Raw genomic sequence first — 12,780 nt, forward strand, 5'->3', positions numbered from 1 at the left:
ACCGGAAATGTTTGACGAACCATTTATATCCCTTCCACTAGCCAGCGCCACAAAATACATACACTTTGGGAAAGTTTTCAATTAGTCACACACACACACCCCACAGTACAAATAGAAGGCATGTCCATAACACACATTCTGGGCTCATCCATTTCTATGCGTTAGTTTGTGTTTATGATAAATCAATTTAAAATTTTTTTTAGCAAATCCTCACTTGCCTATACTTTCTGAATTTGACTAATCTGGCTTGTGATTCCTCCAATTCAATTGCATTCACAAATATAACCACCCTTCCAAGCTTTGCTTCATGAGTCTTCTCTGTGGGTTGTGAGGGCATTGCCCACAGCAGAGGCTGCAGCTTCTTCAGATGATTGAGGGGGCCCAACACGACATTGCAGATGTGACGTTGTGAGGAGCCCATCCCCCTCAAATAGCAGGGCCCCCCAAAGTGCTTTGGTCCCCATGAGCCTATGGCCTACTGTATGTCAGAGACAGCCATGTTGGGGAGAAAGAGGGGAGATAGCAAACTGAAGATCTACCAAGACAGGGATTTTCAGAGCGGCAGCGAGGAAGATAGCTTTCACTCACAGCCATTTGTCTCCAGCCCCCCTCAACCCCCATCGGCTTCTCATGTCAGAGGAGAAGAGACAGTTTCTCAGGGCAGTGAACCAGAGTTGGCGGAGAGCCCAGATGCTGATAACGGGTATCAGGTTGCGACAGAGAGGGAGGGGGGATTCCTCGGGAGAAGAGACTGCATATCCATATGAGTCTGCTTGCATGCGTCGCTTAAAAAGGGTTAAAGAAAGACATAAAGCAAAGAGGGGAAGGAAAGGGGGGAGCTTCTGGAGGATTTCCTGTTGGCACAGGGGACGTAATTTATTTTAAAAATATTTTATTAAAGTTTTTTAAAATATAACAGGAAAAGTGAAAAAGAAAAAGAAAAACATACAAAATAAAAACAGTTAAAAACACATTAATTTTCATAACATATCTTCCTTACGCTTATTTCCCCAGACCTCCTCGTACCTCCCTTTTTTGTATTCCAGTTCAATTTTTTAGTTCAGCAAATCCTTACCATCAAGCTTTTACCCATTAAACCCTTTTTTCCCATATCTCTTAAAGGTGTTATGTATGTCTATGTTTTTGTGTTTGTCTTAAAGTTTGTGAAAATTTAATAAAAATATTATTAAAAGAAAAAACCTTTTTTCATATCTCTTAAAGCATTACAGCAGGAAACCACTTATTTTCTATCCAACATCCTTCTAACATTCATTAATTTTACAATATTTCTGTAAATAGTCTTTGAATTTCTTCCAGTCTTCTTTCACCGACTCCTCTCCCTGGTCTCAGATTCTGCCAGTCATTTCCGCCAATTCCATGTAATCAATCACCTTCATCTGCCATTCTTCCAGCGTGGGTAAATCTTGTGTCTTCCAATATTTTGCAATGAGTATTCTTGCTGCTGTTGTAGCATACATAAAGAAAGTTCTATCTTTCTTTGGCACCAATTGGCCGACTATGCCCAGGAGAAAGGCCTCTGGTTTCTTCAGAAAGGTATATTTAAATACCTTTTTCAATTCATTATATATCATTTCCCAGAAAGCCTTAATCCTAGGGCACGCAGGGGACGTAATTTAGATGCTTCAACGTTGTGATGAGAGAGTAGCCTCTGTGACTGCTTGGAGAACAAATTGCTATAAATGCGGCAGCTAGACTGGTGACTGGGAGCGGCTGCCAAGACCACATAACACCGGTCTTGAAAGACCTACACTGGCTCCCAGTACGTTTCCAAGCACAATTCAAAGTGTTGGTACTGACCTTTAAAGCCCTAAACAGCCTCGGCCCAATATACCTGAAGGAGCATCTCCACCCCTATTGCTCAGCCGGGACACTGAGGTCCAGCTCCAAGGGCCTTCTGGCAGTTCCCTCACTGCAAGAAGTGAGGTTACAGGGAACCAGGCAGAGGGCCTTCTCGGTAGTGGCACCTGCCTTGTGGAACGCCCTCCCATCAGACGTCAAGGAAATAAACAACTATCTGACTTTTCGAAGACATCTGAAGACAGCCTCTTTCAGGGAAGTTTTTAATGTCTGATGTTTTATTGTGTTCTTAATATCCTGTTGGAAGCTGCCCAGACTGGCTGAGGCAAGCTAATCAGATGAGCGTGGTATAAATAATATATTATTATTATTATTATTATTATTATTATTATTATTATTATTATTCCTTGCCGGGGTTGCATGGCAGCGACAGTGGTGGCTCTTGTGAGGTTTCATGGAGCACATGAAATCTCATGAGATTTAGGCGAGATCTCGCTGGAAGATCTCTGTCAGCAGACAGCAGAGGAGGCGGCAGACCAGGGAAGGCACCCGCAATGGTAGTTGCCTCTTGGCATCCCACTGCCAACTGCTTCAGTCCATCTCATGGACAAACCAGCCCTGAATACCTACTCATTTGCTTGACTGGGGCTCGGTGAGGCAGCTAATGCCCCGCTCACGCTAAGGGGAAAGGCATTCTCTTTGTTCTGCAGGAACAACAATCCATATGCAGCCTTACGTTTTGCCATGTGTGTGGATGGAGGCTCTTATTCTAATGCACAAAAGGCTTCATAAAATGTCTTTCGTAGGAATAAAAGCAGATAGCACTTAGCAAAAGGCCTGCAATTCAATGGAAGCATTCAGCTGATGTAATAAACCTCGAGTGGGGAGGCGAAACATGTTGGTACAAGTCAGCAAAACCCACAGATTTAATTACTGCCAAGTAATTGCAAGGAGGACCATGCATTATCTTCAGCATGTTGTAAAGGGAAAGTTCATAGCCTTAAACTACTTATGACAAATGGTACGCTTTTCATTAGGCTTTCAAATAAAATGGAAATCTGCCGCCTCTTTGAAAACAACTTGAGCCATGGAGATGTCCATGGCAAACAATTGGTTTAAAAAGTATGTCTAGCTGGTGTTCCCATCCTCAGTTTGACAAAACAAAAGTTCCAGGTAAGATGGGAGGGAGAAGTCATTTGATTCTTAGCAGGAGAGCAATGCTATCCTGAACCTCACACTCCTAGTGCCATATCCGGTTTGGAGGAGAGCTAAAAGTGCCTTTTTAAATCCAGGTTCACCATTTTGTGTGCCTGAATGTGAGACAAAAGGTGGCGGGTACTGCTGTTTCCCCCACTTTTCTTTTTTCTTTACAGAAAGTCCACTGCATTACTCGAATAATAAAGATCAGAATACAGTACAACAAATACATTGATCCATCACCTAGAGCAGTTGAACAAGGTAAGACTTTCAAGCATTTCTTTGCAGAGAAAGAGTGGCGAAGAAGATAAGATTCTGTATTATGTATGTATGTATTTTCTATACCACCCTTTATCAAAATACCACAGGGCAGTATACAGTATAAAAACACAAAATACTTACCATAATAACAAACAAAAACAATATCCCCCACCCACTCACAGTTTAAAAGGCCATAGAAATGTTAATCAGCCAAAGCCCTGGTTCTAGAGAAAAACTTTTGCCCGGTGCCTAAAGATATGTAACGAAGGTGCCAGGTGAACTTTCCTGGGGAGAGCATTCTGCAAATGCGGAGCCACCACAGAAAAGGCCAGTGTCTACTCTTTTTGAAGAAGGAATGGCAGTTTTGTTGCCCTAAAGTTGTTGTCCTACAGTTCCTATCAGGTGCTGCAAAGTTGTTGTTGTAGTACAGTTCCTATCAAGTGCTGCCAATGTGGCACATGGTCAGGGTTGGTGGTAGCTGGAGATCAGCAACATCTTTGGAAGGCCTCCTGCCCTGACAACATTTTTGTCCTGATTTTCACTTTTTAAAATATAGCAACCCTACTATAGCAGTTAGAAAGTGTTCCCTGTTCCAAGGACACAGGAACAGGGCTAATAAAGAAGTGCCACCAATCCACTGTGGAATAATATGGAATAAGATTAATTTCCTGGACGACAATACCCACAGATTTAATATAAACTTCAAGCTGAGTCTAGAGTGAATCAGGCCCATGAACTGTAGTGCACGGTGATGACATCATCACCGCATGGCCATTCTTTGAAGCTTCAGTCCCTGTCGTGAAACCTGACAAACACAACCGTCCATACAATTTGCCAAGACAATGGGAGTTATGAGGATGGCTCCAGAGAATGCCGAAGTAGAAAACTTTTCTTGCAATTCCAAAATCAGACTCCGAAGCTCCCATGTCCAGCATATCTATTCTATTTTGTAGGCTGCTGCTTCTCTACTGGAAGTCCTGTAATGATCTGCCATTGTAATCCTCCTGCTATAATGTACACAGCAACATGGATTTTCAAAGCTTTTTTAGCTATAAAGTTTGAGACAATGTTCCATTTTCACTTCAAAAAGCTTTCAATGCAATTAAAAATGATGGTACTGGGTGAGGGATGGAGACTGAGCAAGCGTGAACAAAAAGAAGTTGTGAGATCGCTTTCATTTTCTTTTTAAATTATGAAAGGATTAGGAGTGGGATTAGAAGAGAAAGCTTTGAGGAGTTTTGAAGAGGTGAAGAAGAAAATATAGATAGATAGAACTGGCTGACTTTTTTAAGGGGAAGTTTAATATGAGCAAGAATGGAACACAGCAGAACTTGAAGGAGAGGAAATTGAGAGTTTTTTTACAGAAGGAAGGACGGAAGGAAGGAAGGAAGGAAGGAAGGAAGGAAGGAAGGAAGGAAGGAAGGAAGGAAGGAAGGTCTTGAAAACTGTGTTTTGAGAGCTGGTGGGGGGAAGCCTCAGGAGTAATGTGTCACTCAAATGACTCACAGAGAAAAGATAGTCCTGAAAAATGGAAAATGGGGGAGTGGACATGTAGGGAAGGACAAATCAGTCGATTTCAATTTCTCTTAGTTTCTCATTTTTCCAGTCTTAAATTCAGTTCTCCACATTTCTATATCAGACTGCAATTTTTTAAACTGTAATAATTTTAGTGTAAATTTTTATTCATATACATATTTTTGGAACCAGTGCAATTTTGCCTGATATACACACCTTTGCAACCAATTTTTGCATATGGCATTTTTCACTAAAATATTATTTTTTTAATGCATACTTTCCCCTAATATATACACTGGCATCACAAAAGTCAGAGAAGTGCAAATTTCAAAAGATAGCTGTGTTTGGCTTTGCATATTGTTTCAGAAAGTGTGATTAAGTAGGTTCACATTACAATTTGAACTGAACCAGATTTGTCCTTGTAGTGAATCCACCCAAATAATAATGTGGTGGATCCACTTCCACTAACTGCCCCTATATAGTGCACCCGCCAATTACACAAACTTCTACAATTTACCACAGATTATCGGGGGGTGGGGCTTGTGTGAGGGGAATCTTAATGATTTAGAGTTTCAGGCAGGAGTTGATCAAACAAACAAGAAAAGTTTTATTAAACAAAACAAAGTTTATGAAGCAAAGCAAACCCAGTCTTACTATCCAAGCTGTGAGGCTGTGTCATCTCACTATGGATAATCTCCATATGTTTAACTTAACTCATAATCAGTTCTATCTCACTCCCTATCACCAAACCTGAAACCTATCTAACATTTCAAATTGAATCTTATCCCTCTTCTCAAATCCAGCCCTATCTAATTCTCTCCCTCAGAAAGCTGCTCCTTTTATTCTCCCCCCCCCAAAAAAAGTGTTGTTCCTCCCTTTTTTGTGGCTAGCTGACTCTGTAGCCAATCAGAGAGAGGCTCCAGCAGAGAAACTGCACCACCAGACTCTGGCCTGGCTCTGTTGTCCGTCACAGCCCTCCTTTTATATGGAGAGTTTCCCCACACAATTCCATGCATCTTGACTCAGCTAATGTGGGTTATTTCTTAGTTAAGATTGCAGTCTTAGAGCGTCTCTTCCAATGCTTAACAACCACCACCAAATATAAAACACACTGGTCATAGAGCCAGGATGGGCTGGAACTCCCTACTGAGTGTACACTCAGTGAAAAATCCTCCTTTTTCTGCATAATGTGTGAAATAGAGGTGTCATGGTCTTCCAAGACAGTTCCAGTGGTGGGAAAGAATCATAGTTCTGTGGTAGAGCACATACTTTCCATGCAGACAACCCCAGGTACATTCCTTGGCATCTATAGGTAAGATTGGGAATTTCCCCTGCCTGAAACCCTGGAGAGCCACTACCAGCCAGTATAAATACTGATTTAAATGGTGTGACTCAGTATAGTGTAGCTAAGCAGTACAGAGTTCTTATGAATTAATATCTTTTCAAATTTTTGACCACCTAAACCAACAGCACTTTCCCGATGAAACAACAGTATGACATTATTAGAACACAGTCATCATATGCAACAGATGCAATAATATATTTATTCCCCTCTCATCATTGAATAATGGTACTGGTGAATAAAACATGAGGACTGAGAGATGTGCAATGCAACCAGGAGAGCTAGAAACAGACTTCTGTTGCTTATTTATCATATTCCCAAAAACTAGCCTTGAGATGTAATGTGTTGTACAACTGATTTATTACATTGCAACTCCAACCCTTGTTCTAAGGAGCTCGAGGCAGCAATCACAATCCCTCCCCCTTTACCTAATTTATCTTCACAGCAACCCTGTGAGGTTGGTTGAGTCGTAGGACTCGGCTTCACTTGTCAATTATATCGTTATAACTGCATTATAAACACGTGACTGTAGAACTGGCATTATAAACATGGCACTGTAGAACTGTGATCTGTAGCCACTGGGATTTTCCGTTAAGAGCTTTATTTCCGCAGCGTTGTTGTTTTGTTTCGCAGTGTTTTTCCGCAGCGTTGTTGGGTTTTTTTATGTGTATAGATCCAGCCATAGTGACCAGCCCATAGTCACCCAATGAGTTGCAAGTCTAAGCAGGGAGTTGGAACCAAGATCCCTCCAGCACTGTAACCAGGAGCTCCCATTAAGAAATGTGTCTTTAACAACAGTCCCCCAAAGTACCCAATCTTCCAGCTTTCAAGACAACAATAAGCCACTCTTCATACCATTAGAGAGCCGGCAGGAGGGACGGAACATGAAAGCTATTTCCAGCTCTTGAGCTTTTTGCCATAGCAATATGGAGGATAATCATACTTGTCTGCTTTACAGGCCTATTGCAAGGTTATTTTTAGACAAGTGCCTGAGTTACATTTCTACAATAGATCACATCATTTTATATTTTAAAAAATAAAACAATAAAGCCAATACAAATGCAATATAAAACACAGGCCACACAAAAAGGAAACAATGCTGAAAATAGCTGTTCATTTAAAGCAAGGCCAATATATGGCCCGTACCCAAGGATGGAGAAACGCAATTCACTTTAAAGGCAAACCTACCTAATTTGTACTTCCCAAAACAAGACACAAAACAAAGCATATCCATTCCTCAAAATTTGCACTACTCACTAGCCAATATGTACTTTAAGAAATATGCTGGGAGAAAGTGAGCGCAAAAAAGCATATATTGGTGAAAATAATGAACAAAACTGCATTCTATTGAATATTTGGCAAAATTGCACACCATCATGCATACTGAAATACTTAGGAATTTCATGTGGACTTTTGGATGTGGAAGTCATAGTCCCACTCTATTCTTAGACCACAAGCTTAACATGAATCAACAGTGTGATACAGCAGCAAAAAAAGCTAATGCTATTCTAGGCTGCATTAACAGAATTATAGTGTGCAGATAAAGGAAAGTAATAAAACCACTCTATTCTGTCTTGGTCAAACCACACCTGGAATGCTGTGTCCAGTTCTGCTTTAAAAAGGATATTGACAAACTGGAACATGTGCAGATGAGGGCAGCCAAGATGATCAAGGGTCTGGAAACCAAGCCTTATGCGGAGCGCTTGAAGGAGCTGGGTATGTTCAGCCTGGAAAAGAGGAGATTCGATAGCCATCTTCAGATTTCTAAAGGGCTGTCACATGGAGGAGGGAGCAAACTTGTTTTCTCCAGCTGTGGAGGGTAGGACCCAAACTGATGACTCCAAGTTACAAGAACTTTCTGACAGTAAGAGCCGTTCAACAGTGGGATGTTCTCCCTTGGGAGGTTGTGGACTCTCCTTCCTTGGAGGTTTTTAAGCAGAGGTTGGATGGCCATCTGTCATGGTTGATCTAGTTGAGAATCCTGCAATGCAGAGGGTTGGACTTGATGAGTCTCGGGGTCACTTCCAACTCTACAATTCTTTGATTCTTACTGTGGAGAATTGAACTTAAGATTGGAGAAGCTGGGACAACCCAAAATTGACAGAGTTGCCCATTCCTTATAAGAAACATCCTGTAAAATGTATAGATTAGCAGGGGAGAAATTTGGGGAGACAGAGACTTTTGAATATTATAAATGCAGGAAAGAAATGCTGAGGGGCATTAGTATAAGCTGAGGTACATGGGGATGGAAGACCGCCAGAAGTACATTCTAGATGAGGGACCCCCGGCTCCACCTCTACAGAGTAGAATGAGTTTGGACGCCCTTCAAAAACAAGATGAAGCAGAGGGAGGCATCAGAAATGAGAAACCCACAGGTGGAAAATGAGAAACCGTCACCCTAAAAACCTTGTAATTACCGAGTTTCCAAACACTTTGTTTCATTCTCTTCCTTGCTCATAAAGAGGACGGTTCTGCTTTTGACGTCTCCTTTATTCTTTTGATTGCATTGATTTATAATTCGGGAACGGCTGCCAAAAAGTAAAGGAAACAAAGAAAAGCCGAGAAATTTAAACAGCATATTTGTTTGGCTTCGTTTGCCGTTTTTGTTTGTTTGTTGTGCTGTAGGGGGTAGAGGAGGGAGGGGAACGAGGCAGTGGGAAGCATGACAGGCAGGAAGCCAGAAAGTGGGAGCTTCTGCTAAACTGCATTAATTCTGCACTGTCTGATAGCTATGAAAGGTGGAGGAATCATAATGCACGATCACATGGCTGCGCTCAGCAATACAATGCGAGCAAACACCATACCTACTGATAGACACAAATTATCCATATGTGTGAAGATTTTATTGCCGCTCCATACTGCTCCTGTCAAATCAGATAACTCATAACAATGGCTGCATGTAGTAGCACTTGGGATAATTGTTCAAAGGTTATAATTTTTTTGGGTACAGAGCTATTATAATGATTTGTTTTGTTTATCTAGTATTCTTTATTCCCTGAAAGATGTCCCGCTTCCCCAGGCAGGAATGGGCGTTCTGGGTACTTTAATTCTTCTTCAAGATACAGTACATCTGAAGTGCTGCTTTTTACCGGAGGATTAATCTAACGATGAAAGCGGAATATTTTGTCTCCGGTCATGCAAAAAGCACCACAGGATTTATCAATAGGTGCTGTTTAGAATATAATGTGCTCATTAGCACACAGGGTTGCAGGCAGTACGACAACTCAAAAATGCTACATGCAAGGACCAATTTTGCGGATCACGGTGCCCACAGCCAGCCATTGCTTCTTTCTGGTGATCCATGTATGCAGTGTGTGGGAGAAAATTCCCTTTGTGGGTTTAGTACAGAGGCTCAAACCAGATTCCCAATTAGTCAGGCTTTCATTCAGGAACACACTACAGCACAGAGTCCAAAACAGTCTGTGAGAGCATATCCATTAACATACACCCTATATAGGAAAAGTGGAACAAGGGTGGCGCTGTGGTCTAAACCACTGAGCCTCTTGGGCTTGCCGATAGAAGGATGGCGGTTTGAATCTCCCCGATGGGGTGAGCTCCCATTGCTCTGTCCCAGCTTCTGCCAACCTAGCAGTTCAAAAGCACACCAGTGCAAGTAGATAAATAGGTACTGCTGCGGTGGGAAGGTAAACAGCATTTCCATGCGCTCTGGTGTCCGTCACGATGTCCCATTGTGCCAGAAGTGGTTTAGTCATGCTGGCCACATGACCCGGAAAGGTGTCTGTGGACAAACGCCGGCTCCCTTGGCCTGAAAGCAAGATGAGCACCACAACCCCACAGTCACCTTAACCATCCAGGGGTCCTTACCTTTTTTATATAGGAAAAATACATCATTCTAGTTGCTTCATCCTCCAGCCAACCACCCCAGCACCTCACCATATCTTCATCCAACCATAGTCCTTGAAAACACTTATTCAACCCAATTTTTTTGCTGTACATGCAGAACCATCCTTGCACCTTATCTGGAGCTGTTTTACACTCTAGCGGTCCGTTAGGCTCCCCTATAAACTGGTCCCTTCCAATTTTGTGGTCAGGCTACACTGTTACGTACATGATGCTGGTCTTACTGGTAATAGGTTTTGCAGAATTTCTACTTCAAGAGTGAAGATGAAGCTGTATACCCACCACTCAAGTCACATCTGAGAGGTTGTCTATTGCTGTAGGTAACTCTAGCAAAGGACAATCCATGCAGCTCATGTTCCATGCACCCTGATTGCAACAATGAAATGTCATTGCCCAGAAGCACAGGAGATGCGCAAATCCACATAATGGAAGCGTGTCACTGTATGTTTGTGGCAGACTGCCATTCCAGCCAGTTACCTGTTCCAGGGTCTTCCTTGCTCCATCCCAGTATCCCAATATGATGGGCAAACAGTAAAATGCAAGGCCTGGGAGAAGTGGAAGGACAGCTGAGGGAATAAAACAGGAAAAGAAACAGGAAGAAGACAGGAGACAGAGTGGTTGAGACTTTGAAGCAGGACTAGGGAACCTCTGTTTTGGTTTCCATCACGGTGTTCCATTGTGCCAGAAGCAGTTTAGTCATACTGGCCACATGACCCAGAAAGCTGTCTGTGGACAAATGCCAGCTCCCTCGGCCTGAAAGCGAGATGAACGCCGCAACCCCATAGTCGCCTTTGACTGGACTTAACCATCCAGGGGTCCTTTACCTTACCTAGCTGCATGACTAAAGAGTGGTCATGCTACCATGGCCAGACAATGGCCTCGTGGTGCTCTTCCAGGAGAGGGTAAGCTTCCTCTGCTCCCAATACCTGGCTGGAGAACAATAGGTCAAAGATCTAGTCTTTGTTTAGTCTGGGCTGAAGCTGGAAGCTGGAAAAGAGACTTAGAGGCTTGTCTTGTTCTGTGCTGAATCCCAAATCCTAGAAATCTAATGGGGAAGCAAGATCTGTTGGAGTGTTGCTGCTGTGCGCCCTTCCATCTTGTCTTCAGGTCATATATATTTGTAAATAAAACCATATATCCTGAAGCCACCACCATCGTCAGTGGCCTTCATTTCGAGGCGATGTCATTACCAAAAAGGGGCCCATCAAATGAGGGTCCAATCACAAGGAGCAAGTATGCTCTGAAGTTCCATGACAGTTTATCCTAGCCAATGAGCCCAACACTGGTCTAGACCAGGTATGGAGAAACACTGGCCTATAAGCTAGAACTGGCTTGCTCTGCAGATTCCCCTCCTTAGCCCTACCCCTTGGTACTTTCATCCACCCCATATTGACTGTAAGGTCAATATGGAGCCCTGGATGGTTCATTCAAATTCAACTATGAGATACAGCTCTCATCTCCACTTTCAGACCGAGGGAGCTGGCATTTGTCCCTAGACAGTCTGTGGAGGTAGGTGGAGCAGAGGAGACAGTCATATTCCTCCTATCTAGCAATCTGCTATGTCCCCATGCTGAGAAGGAAGGAAGAAGCTTCACTGGAGTCCCTAGTGGGCACAGTTGCCTTCCACAGATATTTGTGTTTGTCTTGTTCCTGGAAAAAGTGATGAGGGGGAGAGAAGGTGTGTGGAAAAGGTGGCTGAGAGAGAGAGAATGGAGACACAGAGAAAGAGAGAGAGAGAGAGAGAGAGAGAGAGAGAGAGAGAGAAGAAAGGGTGGCTGAGAGGGAGAGAATGGCAGAAAAAGAGGGAGAGGAGAGGGATGACAGAGAGAGGGATTGGCAGAGAGAGAGAGAGAGAGAGAGAGAGAGCTGGTGGCTGTGCCCACTGCATAGGGCAGGGGTAGGCAACCTAAGGCCTAGGGGTGGGATCTGGCCCAGTTGCCTTCTAAATCCAGCCTGAGGACAGTCCGGAAATCAGCGTGTTTTTACATGAATAGAATGTGTGCTTTTATTTAAAATGCATCTCTGGGTTATTTGTGGGGCATAGGAATTTGTTCATTTTTTCCCCCAAAATATAGTCCGGTCCCACATGGTCTGAGGGACAGTGGACTGGCCCATGGCTGGAAAAGGTTGCTGACCCCTGGATAGTGCCTCCAACAGATTACCCCTGAAGGGAAAAAGTTCCCCATCCCTGGTCTAGACTCAAGTACAGGCCACTGACGACAGCAGCATCTGTACAGAAGGAAGGCATTCATGTGGGAAGAGGAAGCTGCCTTCTTGTGCATCAAACATTTTCTCCATCAGTATTCTCTACTGTGTCTGGCAGTGGCTCTCCAGGGTCTCAGGTGGCAGAGAGGCCTTTCCTCTTGTTTGCTGCCTGACATCCTTTTAAATGGAGGGGACAGAAATTTTACCGGGGCCTTTCTGTGTGCAAATGACTGGGCTCTATCACTGAGCTATGGTCCCCACCCCTCCTAATTTGCATCCAAGCCCACTTCAGCAGCAAAACATTTCCTTGTGTATCTGCAAGTACCAGTTTCCTCCTGCATTTAGTACACACTACACCACTGGTAGTGTGCCAACAAAGGTCCACATAGCTAAAGCTATGGTTTTCCCAGTAGTGATGTATGGAAGTGAGAGCTGGACCATAAAGAAGGCTGATCACTGAAGAATTGATGCTTTTGAATTATGGTGCTGGAGGAGACTCTTGAGAGTCCCATGGACTGCAAGAAGATCAAACCTTTCCATTCTTAAGGAAATCAGCCCTGAGTGCTCACTGGAAGGACAGG

This window comes from Podarcis liolepis (genome assembly GCF_965112155.1).
Source record: "Podarcis liolepis genome assembly, chromosome: 1".
Taxonomy (NCBI): Eukaryota; Metazoa; Chordata; class Lepidosauria; order Squamata; family Lacertidae; genus Podarcis; species Podarcis liolepis.